General features: G+C 39.7%; 1 protein-coding gene across 6 annotated transcripts in view; it reads left to right on the top strand.

Moving 5' to 3' along the window:
* Positions 1-12,258, top strand: part of Mast4 (microtubule associated serine/threonine kinase family member 4) — a 594,674-nt gene that overhangs the window by 219,972 nt on the left and 362,444 nt on the right. The window lies entirely within an intron of this gene.

The raw sequence follows: 12,258 nt of genomic DNA, 5'->3' as shown, positions 1-12,258 counted from the left end.
ATTTTTCATGTTGTGCTCATCTGCCGTTTTCCCATGGCAAGACACTGGTTTGTGCTTTCCTGTTCCAAATTGAGAACTGGTGATGTTTCCTCAGGACATGCTATTGACAGGTGCAGGATGCCTTGCTACCCCTCACTGTGTTGTTAATTTGGATAACCCAGTCGAGGTGCTGCCTGGTTGTTCTGCAGTAGTTACCACTGACTTTCTCCCTTGCAGTGTAGGAGCTATCTGGGGAGATAGTCTAGGCTATGCAAACATGCTTCTCGCCAAAAATTTCCCCTGAATTCAGCATCTGTTGGCGATTCTTGGAAGGATCATTCTTTTTTTATGATGATTAAAAATGGTGGGGGCTAGGAATGTAGCTCTGTGGGAGAGTACTTGATAGCATGTGGGAAGTCCTGGATTTTTCCCCTGCACAGAAAAAAAAAATGACCTTCCAGTATTAATACCCTCCATATTCACTAGTTGGGACATATTTGCTAGCATAGACTTGGGCTTTCTTTTTTACTTTCTCAGTGTAACCTTGATTTTTAGCCATTATGCTTACTAGATTTTTGTTCTCTTGCTGGACACCTTTTTAAAAATGTGCGTATGCACGTATGTGTGGTATTACATGTATGTGAATATACATTTATGTGCACATGTGTGGAGGCTTAAACTTGACATTGTCTTTCTTGGTCACTCTCCACTGTCTTTCTTGGTCACTCTCCACTTTATGTATTATTCAGAGTCACTTGATGAATCTGGAGTTTCACTGATTCCAGTTATCATAGCTAGCCAGTTTGCCCAAGGATCCCTTGTCTCTGCCTCCCAAGTGCTTCCATGCTGGGTTCTGGGAATACGTACTCTAGTTCTCATGTTTGAGTGACAATCACTATATCTACTGAGTCTTTCCCCCCACTCCTTAGTGGATAGTCACTTATCTATTCTAACTCATGTTAAAATCTTTACAACTTGGTGAGGCCCTGGCTTTATTCCTCTGCACCCAAACAAGCAAACAAACAAACAAAAAACCATGGAATTGAACAACAAAACAAAAAGTCTATATGTTACTTTTGCATCCGTGGTAAAGTAACATGGCATAATAATAGATTTTTAAAAATGTCTTCTTCACAAAAATGGGAATAATATATATAAGATACACTGATGGGAACTTATGTTGGCTATTTGGTCATGATATAGTGCATGGAGATTTGATTTTGGTTTAGCCTCCAGTCCTACTTTGGCATTAAAGAGAGGCATAAACTTGGGCAAGTCTTAGTTCCCCAAATTCCTTCAATCTGATCTGCAATTGCAGAATACAAAAATACATTAAAAACAGTCCGTGAAGCCCATTTGACTCTGAAATTTTCTGAACCTTCTTTCAAAAAGATTAACAGTATGAATGTATGGAATAATGATCTCCAGAGAAGATACTGAAGCGGTCGGTAGTGGGGAGTTTGGTCCTCCTTCATCACCCTCCTACCCCCTCCTAGCAGAATTGTTTGCCTTGGGGAACCTGTTAAAACCTGATTTCTCTGCAAACATTTACCTTTTAAGACAAAAATACTTCACAATTTATGATTTGTGACAGTGTAATTCAAACATTGCAATCCTAACATTTGAATAGTAATTCTATGTCCATGCTTGTTGGAAAGTGAAGCATTCTAATGAAGGAAACTCAGCCCCACATACTCTTAGCACCTAATACTGTGATCACATGCCCAGACACAGACTGATGTTTTTATTGCTCAAATGCACACCACACCACCTAAAGTATTGGGAATAGGACACAAAAATAAGAAATGCTAATAGATAAGATAACATTCTTAGCAGGAATCATTTAGATTCATAGCTGGTCTACCCACAAGCTTTATGAAGCTTCACATGAACTGTGGCTAAATTTGGACACAGAGACCTGACTATGTTTAAGCCATTTACTTTGGGGTTGTCAAGGTGTCCTGCTGGGCAGGGCCCCATCTTGACTTCCTGGGTCTGTTGTGGCATGGCAAAATCCTTACATCAGTAAGTCACTGTGGTACACTCTGAATCTGTTTTGTTGCCAGTACCATTTATGTGACTGCATAACTAACAGGACCTTAACATTTAGCCTGTTCCATGTTCCTGTCATATTTGGATTTAAATTATTTTCGTTGATTAAAAGTAACAGATTGGGGCTGGGGAGATGGCTCAGAAGTTAAGAGCACTGGCTGTTCTTCCAGAGGTCCTGAGTTCAATTCCTAGCATCCACATGGTGGCTCACAACCAATTATAATGAGATATGTTGCCCCCTTCTGGTGTGCAGGCAGAACACTGTGGACATTAAAAATAATAACAGAATGACTAGAGAATGCTGCTGAGGAGGTGGCAATGGACAGCTGTTAGAGGCCTTTGTTTTCATTACCTTTAGTTTTCCTTCTTCCATTTAATCCTTTTCCAAACAAGATGAATTTGTGGAGTTGCCCTATGCAGTGGAACATGCCTCCGCACTGGCTGGTCCTGCCTTCCTGGCCTCTGGCCTTATTTCTGGGACCCCTTAGAGCTATGAGCTAACTTTCCCAATGCGTTTAGTGTCAATCATGATATTCCTTTGAATGCTTAACTCTTCGTGTAATATTGTAAGCCTCCTGAGGGCAGACTGATTGGATGGCTCCATTTTTCTGCTCCCTGCTGCCCTTAGCACAGAGCCTTCCATGTGGGAGGCATTCAATAAATAGTAATGAAGTAACAGATGAGTGTTCATGAAAAGAAATGTCAGCTTTCTCTAGTCTCAAGATAAAGCAATGGTGTATGAGTGTGTGCTCTGATTGATGGTCTAATGATATCACCCATTTAAAGCCTTGATTTCTGTTGTTCTATGTGTATCTTACAATTGGGACTATCTTTAAAATCCATATAGCAGGCCAAATCCCAATTAGTGCATGTCAGCCACTCAAAAACTATGATGACAAAATTGCAACATGATTATCATTGTCCACAAGCAGCGTCTCTGTAGTCATTGTGGTTTAAATTTTTTATTGACTTTTTTCCTAATCACTAAGTTGAAGAGATACTTGTCCAAGTGTAGGAGAATCAGAAAACAAATATTCAAAGTGCTAAATGGCAGCATCACATACGATGTGACAGAATTCTGTTCCATCAAAACAACTCACATTTTGGTATGGACATTTTACCTGAGAGTTGAGAATATGCTAGCAAGATATTAATGAAGGCTCTGTGATTTGATGGGTATGAATTTTAGCAAACGCATGACCTGTAGTTTTCTAAAAGCCATGGGCACATTTGAAGGTTCTGCTAACTACCGTCTCAAGGAGGAGATTAATTCCTAGCCTGAAGTATCTAGTTTTCCTTGGCAATGCTAAATGTAGTTGTGTTCCCTCTCCAAGACACTTTGGGCATTTCAGATAAATGGCATGTTGCCAATTCATCCTAAGTAGCCTGGTAGCTGGCAGAATACATGCTCAGCCAGTGTCCGCCCGCTGGGACACCAGCCGGGAGTGCTGATGAAGTGTCAGATGTATACTTCATATACATTAATCTGAAGGGGGAAAACTCATTTTCCCATTTGCTGTCTCCATCTTTCTGTCCCTCCCCCCACACACGGGTAGTTTATCACAGAAGCCGTTGTCGTCAGGAGCTGGGGGATTTGTGCAGATGCTGCTTTCTGGCAAGAGAGATGGAAATTCCAGGAGGCAGAGGCAGGACCAGTGGTGACTTATTTCTTGGTCGGAAAATACGGTTGTAAACCTCGATGACTGACGTTTATATATGGTGGATGTGGCCAATCATAAGAAACATTTACTGCTTTTGTATTTTGCTGTAATGGATGGAGGAGGGACTTTGAAAATCAGGTGCCCATATATCTCTCCAGTTGTGTTGGACCTGAATTGCCTGCCTCATCTGTTGCATTCATCTAAAGGTTCCACTCATATTCTTTCTCACCGAGGTCTTCCTTGACCATTTATCTGAGGGTGGTCCCTATTTTGAAAGATAGACACTCCACAGCCTTCATTTTACTCTCTAGCTTCACCACCTTCAAATATGCTGTATTTATTATTTTATTTGTAGACATATGGCCATAGCAGGGAAATCTGGGAATGCTCATGTTGCTTATTGAAAATGGCCTATTATTGGTATAGATTCTATGAATATCCCCCATACACTTTAACTTATCTCACTTAGATGTAGTCAATACATTGTAAGTGCTTTGTAACTACACTGCACAGCTTCAGGAATGGTGGCAAGAAGACAGTCTATTCATGTGCAGTGTGGATATGTTCTTCTCTGTAGTTGGCTGAATGCATGCAGGACCCATGGATGCAAAAGGCTCACTTAGTAGCTCCTATTACTCTGACGTCACTTTCCTGAAGACAAAGATAATTTTTCCTATGTCCCTGGTACCGAGAATAGTACAGGACTCATCATGGGAATTCAGTGAACTTGCTGGATGCAACAGAGAAAGCCCCTTTCTGTGCATCTCCATGCCCCAAAACTGACTCTCCTAATACTTACTGTTTTAGTCTACCATGTTTGGTTTGTGTTGTGTCAGCTACCTGAGGCATTGTTCCTCGAGCTGGAGAAAATGTACATTCAGGAATTAAGCAGTAATTGTTCATTGGAAAATGAGGTAAGAGGCAAAGCAGAGCACTTAGGAGCACGTACTATCCTAGACCCATTCGAGATTCTGCCTTTTATTAGCCTCACATAGATTTGTGCAAGCTTCAGGTTTTCCATCTGTGGAACAGGGCTCAGGGTTGTCGTAACTTTCTACAATTATTGTAAGGATGAAATGAAGAGGCTCCTGGCTGGAACTTTGTACTGTGCCTGCCACTTAAGAAGTCTTCCCTCTTCTGCTCCTAGAGCTGCTGGGGAGAAGGTGTCATGGAGATGAGGTGGGAAGTAGGATTAGCTGGGGTGGCACCTTAAGAAAGGACAGGAACAAACTCATCCTCTGGATAATTAGGTATAGCCTTTCTGTCTGTGGTGGTGGATTATCTTGTTGTTTCTTTGTTACCTATGCGAAAAACCAAATTAACAAACTGAGTTTTCCAGGCTACAAAACATTTTTAAACAAAGACAGTGTTTTCAAGTGCTGTTGTTCAACTTCAAGCTTTTGGTTAAATGGTGAAATTCTCTTTCTTTGGTGATTATCTTTTTGTATCATATCCATTTCCCTTAGTGGAAAAATTATATTTCATGATGTACTATAAATATTAAAACCAACTATTTAAACTGTAATGAATTCCAAGAGCCTTAATGAATATTCATCTTTTACATTTGCAAAAATGTATTGTGAGGAGTCTGGGAAAATTCACTAAGCATATGCAGAAATGTATTTTCCCTTTTACTCTCATTCACAATGAAGAGACATGATGCCAGCATCTATTTAGGGTGCAGTCTTTATTTACAGTCATTTAATATTATATCAATGCCTCATTAGCCTTACAGCTCAAAAACAAAAACCTGATTTGAAGTCTAATTAGTTAACTCCAAGAGAGCGCCTATTAAATATTGATGTAGGAGCAGTTTGCATGCCCTTGGATAAATTGCTTAACAAAAGTTGTGGAATACATCTCTGAATTAGCATTTCTCTTTAGCCATTATGACTCAATTTAAAGGCTGCATAATATTCCAGTGCTGGGTTTTATCACAGTAAATCTTATTTAGATTATTTACAAGTTTTTCCTGCTGTTGATAATGATTCGTCCACTACATGTCTTGGCTCACCCCAAAGGTTCTTAGGGTAGATTCTTACAGTGGGATTATTAAAGCAAACCAGATATGATTGTGAGGATATGTCCAATCTTTGTCACAGTGTATTGCATATAGTGTATTGCATATATTCCTACAAGCAGTTAGTATGTTCTTCTAAAAATTAAAACAAACTTTTCTGCATTGTTTAGCAAAGAATAATTAATCTTTTAAATATATGCATTTGCAAAGTAATGTAACTACTAGGTGCACTGGATTCTTGCACAAAACCAGCAGATGTAGAGTGTGAAATAAGCATTGTGAGTGCTTTCTTCCTTACCATTTCCCTTGCATTCATTCCCTAAATCAGCTTAGCAGACCCGCTGTCAGGAACCTGGATCGCTCCTGGGATCCAGGAATTGCTGAGTGTGATTACAGTATGTGTAGCTAAAGGCATTATATTCCACAGTTCAAAAATTTTTTTTCATCTGTAAAGTAGTAATCTCAATTGTGAAATAGTGCCTTCAGCTGTGGACATTGTAATCAGAGTCTCAGGAGTGCCTGCATTCCAAGAGTAATAGATCTCATAGTCATTACCCTCTGAGCTGGCTTCTGTTTATAGTGAAGGGAGGAATTTTCATAACTCAGTGCTGAAATAGCAGTAGGGGGCCCTGAGCAGATTATTATAGGTCAGGCCTAATCCACAAAGATAAATCTCATTATGGGCTCACCTGGACCCATCCACAGAGGAGCCTGTTTAACACAAGTCTGTAAATCAAAACTCAGCTTAAACAGGGACTGTCAAATCCCCACAATGATCTAACTACTGCCTCTGTGAAGAGATACTTCAATATGTACCCTTTGTGCTAGGTGTGCTTAGATGCCCACAGCATAATTAGCACCCTACATGGGAAGAGCATTGTAATTCAACCTGTGAAAGAAGAAAGAATGCCGAGTGTTAAGGATACATTATTTTTTAGGCTAAAATTGAACCTAGACTAGTCATTTAAAACTTCCCACCTCTAAAGTCTTTTCTCCTGTTCATCCTGGAAAGGATCCGACAGCATTTCCTACTTGGCACTTGTGCTGTCCTTCCTCATAGGGACAGGGCACCTGCTGAGCAGCTGGCTGTGTGGGTGTGCCTGGATAGACCAACCAACTGTGGACTTGTGTTATCAGGGCATTTGAGAAAGTGTGATCAGGATGGTGCCCGTGTGCATATTCTATGGCAGCTAAAGACAAGAAATGTACATCCTCTTTTAAGTGCTTGCCTTTGTGAAAGGAAACAAAAAGCATCAAGACCAGCAATGCTATGAATGTATGTGAGTGCCAGGAACTGAACTTATGTCCGCTAGAGAACAGAAAATGCTCATTGCTGAGCCATCTCTCCAATCCCATTCTTTATTTTTTTTGTTGTTCTTTTGTTTTTGTTTCTTTGTTTTTTCAAGACAGCGTTTCTCTGTGTAGCTCCTGGAACTCACTCTGTAGACCAGGCTAGCCTTTGAACTCATATCCACCTGTCCCTACTTCTATGGCCAGTGTAATGAGAAAAGTCAGTCACTATATTTATCCTTGGGTTTGTTGGCACCTGAAGTGTCAGCCTGGTTCTAGATTCTGAATGGTATATTCCCTGCTATGTTCCTTTCTCACTTAATTGACTATTAATGAAGAGCCTACTACATAGCTACTATTAAAGTCTTTATAGAAATGAACTATAAGGCTAGTTGAAAAGAATTCTGGGAAATTAGAGTTGTGGCAGGATCTGTTACAGCTGTGAGAATTCATGGAGACAGAAAAACAACTTAGGCTGCAGGATTCAGGAAATACTTTGTAGCCTCAACTGAGTTTAAAATCTGCATGAGGTTTAGGCAGGCAGGCCTCAAGTTTTAGTGGATCACTGGGTAGAAAGGGCAGAAGGGGCAGGGGCAATAGTGTTTCTTCTTATGTGATGGTTTTAGTCAGGAGACAGAGGGCTACATGAAGGCTCCCAGGTCCTGGTGGTGGAGGGGGTTTCCTGAGAAGCTAGAACACCATCAGCATCCCTCCACTAGTGTGAAGGATGCTCCTGTATGGTGGCTGGAGCAGCTTTAACCATCCCATGGAATGAGTTCTTTCTTATTTACAAAGCCTCCAAGGTGGAAAGAGTGCTTTGTCTGTGGTTAAAATACCCTTCAGGGATTTATTTTTTATTTATTTATTTTTTTGTCTAAAAGAAATTAAGTCTGTGTTGTTGGTAGTGTTCTCTTATATCTGCTGAGGTCTCTTCTTTGTAATCAGATACTATGTTAATTTGCTTTCCTGTAAAGAACAGAAGTGAGGTCCAGTCTACCTTGTTATCTGTGTTCTTTTATTCGTCAGAGCACATCAGCCTCTATCTTTTACAACAATCACAAATTAAGCATCGGTGTGTGGCTGTGAAGGGCATTTTTATAAATGCTGTATAGCAGCATAAGACCTTCCTGATGTTTGGGGAACTCGGACCTCATACTGGGGGTGATCTTTGCTTCAAGCCCCACTTCTTCTCCTGTTTGCATCCTCATAACTTTGGCTTTGGTTCCTTCTATCGTTCATCTCTCTTACTTTGGATACATGCCTGCCTTTTAGTCTGACCTACCATTAAAATTTGAATTGCTCTCTGGCTGGCATATCCTAAACAGACTGAGAACTGAAGAGATTACACTGTTTTCACTGTATAATTCAATATTCAGTAAATAATGCTGGGACTCTATAATTAAAGTGCCATGGATCAACATATATACAAAAATCATTCTTTTTGCAAGAATTAGTGGAAATGAAAGTATTATCCTGGGCATTCTACACTTTAATTGGCTTTTGAGGGCTGCTATGGTTTGAATGTGAAATGCCATTCCACCCCCACCCCCGCCATAGACTATTGTGTTTGAACTCATGGTCCTCAATGGTGATTCTTTTGGGGGGAATTGAGGAGCCTATGAAGTGGAGCTCCTCATGAGAACAGTAGCTGACACAGGGACTTGACTTTCAAGAGTCAACCTTGCAATTGGAGACTATCATGCCTGGGCCAGAACATGGGTAGACCTGTCCCCTTCCCCAGAGAAACTGTGATTGGCAGCAACCTTATCTCAATTGTGATGTTTTAAAGCATATGATTTAGAATTTAATTATTAAATGCTGAGTGTAGTGGTACATGTCTCTATGTAACCCTAGCTCGTGGGGTGGTAGGCAGTGGAGGCTGGTTTGTTCCAGGGGCTAACTGTCCAGCCAGCCTATCTGAGAGGTAAAGTTCCAGGCTCAGAGATAGGTCTTACCTCAGAAACATAAGTTGGAGAGCAATAGAGAATGACACCAACATTGACACACACATACACAAGGGAAAATACAATGAGAAGGATGTTTGAGGGTGGGCTCCAGGGCCTGACTCCCTGGGTTGGAATCTTACTGCGCCACGTGCCAGATGCATGACCTTGACCCACGAGTCAACTCCTCTGTGCCTGTCAACACCAGGAATATTAATAGCACCTATTCTGTGTTTTTTCTGGCATCATGTGAGGCCATACATGTAAGAGTATCCACTTGGAGCACATAAAAGCACAGTCATAGGGGTGGACAGGTGGTTCAGTGGTTAACGGCATTAGCTGCTCTTTCAGAGTACCTGGGTTCAATTTTCAGTACCCATAAGGTAGTTCCAATAAGTAACTAAGTCTCAGGAGATCCAGTGCCCTCTTCTGGCTTTCACGTATATAAGACACACGTAGTGCACAGACATACATGCAGATATGCAGATGAAACACCCATACACATACACATAAAATAGATAAAGGGAAAAAATAAAAACAGTCACTGTTGACAATTACTGTCTTCTTGGGAAAAGGACTTAATTTATTAAGTCAGAGAATCTTGTTTTTATTTTATTATATGCATACTAAATGTTTACAGTTAAATATTTCTACAATGCTGGCCACCAGAAGATCTGCCTTTCTAAAATCTGCTTCAGAGAGCTGCATGTCTTCCATGTTTTCTGAAGGGGAATTTGCAAGGCTTAAAGCCTGCTTGAGATTAGGAGTCCTGGAGAAGGGAGAGTGTGACATTTTCAACATTAAGTAAACCTCAAGGGCTGGTACCATTAAAAAGTAAAAAGTTGACTAAGAGTTAAAAGATAAGAAAGAAGGAAAGAAAGAAAGAAAGAAAGAAAGAAAGAAAAAAGAAAAGAAAAGAAAAGAAAAGAAAAGAAAAGAAAAGAAAAGAAAAGAAAAGAAACCCAGTTCATTCTTTTTAATGGACACCAGAAAAGTGTTACCCAGGATCCCAGAGCAGTCTTTTATTTGTTTAAGTTAAAGAATGTGACTTCTACAGAATCTTGCTGTCTTGTGAACTGACATCTTGCATAGCATTTGCATGGTGCCTGTGGATTTGGATCTTCAAAACAGTAACATCTCTTTTACCAAAACTATTGCTAATATTTCCATCTTTCCTTTTCCCTTGCCACACTTTACTATTACTTGCCAGATATAGCATAATTAGAAGATATTTATTGGACCTCCAGCATTTTTTTTTTGGCCAACCCCATTGACAAAACATTGAGTATGAATTCCTAATACATAAATATATTATTTAAAAGATTTCCATGGAGCCAGCAAGATGGCCCAACAAGTAAAGTCACTTGCAACCAAGGCTGATGCCATGAGGTTCGATTTCTAGAACAAACACAATATGAGGCAAAAAACCAACTCTGCAGTTGTTCTTTGACCTCCACATATGTGTTGTGGCATGCACACATGTTCATATGTGTATACATACACAGTATGTGAAAAATGTAAACCAATGATTTTCATGCACTTATAGATAGCATTCAAAATACTTTGTCACACCTGAGACTCCCCACTAACAACCTATGAGAGAAGACATTGGCTGGAGACTTTCAGGAGGAATGTAAAGGCAAGAGTTTGCCAGGTGGCAACTATTTTGTTGCCAGGTCAAGGAGAATGCTGAATGCCCTAGGTGGGCAAAGAGGGAAATAGCATATATATGGAGGGCTTGAAGTTACTTACATGCATGAAAGGAGCTATATTGTCCCTCATCTCTGATGCCTGCCAGCCAAGTTTCAGCTTGAATATCAACTTATAAAATGTCTAAAACCAGTAACAATAAATAAGGAGAATTAAAAATTAGGAAGTGGGGCCAGTAAGATGGTTTAGTGGGTGAAGCCCCTTCCTGGCAATCCTGACACCCTGAGTTCTTAACCTCTTCATGTCAAGTTTAAATATTGGAAAGAGATTTGAATGGTGTGAGGCTGAAACCATCTATTCTCTCAAAGAGGTGAATTTAATTTCATATTTAAGTAGAAAGAAAAACATTTTTGTTACACATATCATTAACTGCCACTAAACTGCCACAAGTGTCACGGTTATTGTGAGAACTGCTTCACAGCTCATTATGTTAATTAGAAGGTAACACACCCGTAATTTTGTGTATTCAAACATCATGCCATCACTTTTGCAGTTTTCTTCTCCAGATGTAAGACATTCGTTTCTTACTTGAGAAGCTGCAGAATTATAGCTAAGATTACAAATAATTGCCAACAAATAAAATTGGTTCTTTGGAAATACAATCTAATTGATTAGCTATGTAAAAGAAAGTAAAAAAAAATATTGGAATGTTAGGCATGGAGTCAGGACCATTGCTTATGAAAAGCCTCATTTTTGGCCTTTTCATTTAAATAAGCCTTCTTATTGCAATTAATATTATTGTTTGGTTTATAGCCCTCTAAAGTATATCCCCCTTCAGCATTTCTTGGCGTTCTAACTTTGCTTTCTTGTACATGTTACACAATTTGCAATTTAGATTTTAATTTGATTTCCATTCTTTAAAACACCATTTTTCTTGTATTTCATTTTTATTTAAAGCGAGTTTCTCTTGGTATTCATGGATGCTGGGCATAAACAAACTACTAGAAAAAATCAAGCTATTAACTGAGCTCAGAACATAAAACATTTTAATAGGAATTTCACATAACTAAACTAAGTATTTGAGAGCCCAGCCACAGAATTACAGCTCTGTGGAAACAAACTTTATGGGACAGGGTGTACCTGATTTACCTTGTTCTCTAGTGATTTTAAAATATAGCATTTGTGTGGTTGACTTTAAATCCTCCCTTGTCTTGTATGCATGAAGTGTTAAATATGGCTCTAAAGATTTAGGGTTAACAGCTGTACAAATGCAGAGTTTGGTCTCTTTGGTGTTTTAGAGTTCTGGGTATTTTCCCCCTATGGAAGATGTCATTGTGAGTGTCCGTCTTCTAATTTGAGTGTATGTCATAGGGCGAGAATGAGGGGTAGGGGTGGGAGGGGATGGGAGGCTTTCTTTTGATTTCCAGCTGTGACCACATAAATCAGCCCAGCACCTTACCTGTCATGGTCATACTCTGAGACTCACAGTTTCCCTTTCTCAATTACATGGGCTTATGGTCTGGCTTCTGAAGAGAAGACCATGTCTTCGTATCATTATTCTGTCCATTTCGGAGGGTGATCTATGATAATCCTCTGTTTTGTTTTGAAGGAGTGGGTTTATTAAACATATAGCAAGCCAAAGAGATGAATAAATAGAAAGCAA

The sequence above is a fragment of the Cricetulus griseus genome, chromosome 2 (genome assembly GCF_003668045.3).
Source record: "Cricetulus griseus strain 17A/GY chromosome 2, alternate assembly CriGri-PICRH-1.0, whole genome shotgun sequence".
Lineage (NCBI taxonomy): Eukaryota > Metazoa > Chordata > Mammalia > Rodentia > Cricetidae > Cricetulus > Cricetulus griseus.
The sequence above is the reverse complement of the archived record's forward strand: the minus strand, read 5'-3'. Positions and strand labels throughout refer to the sequence as shown.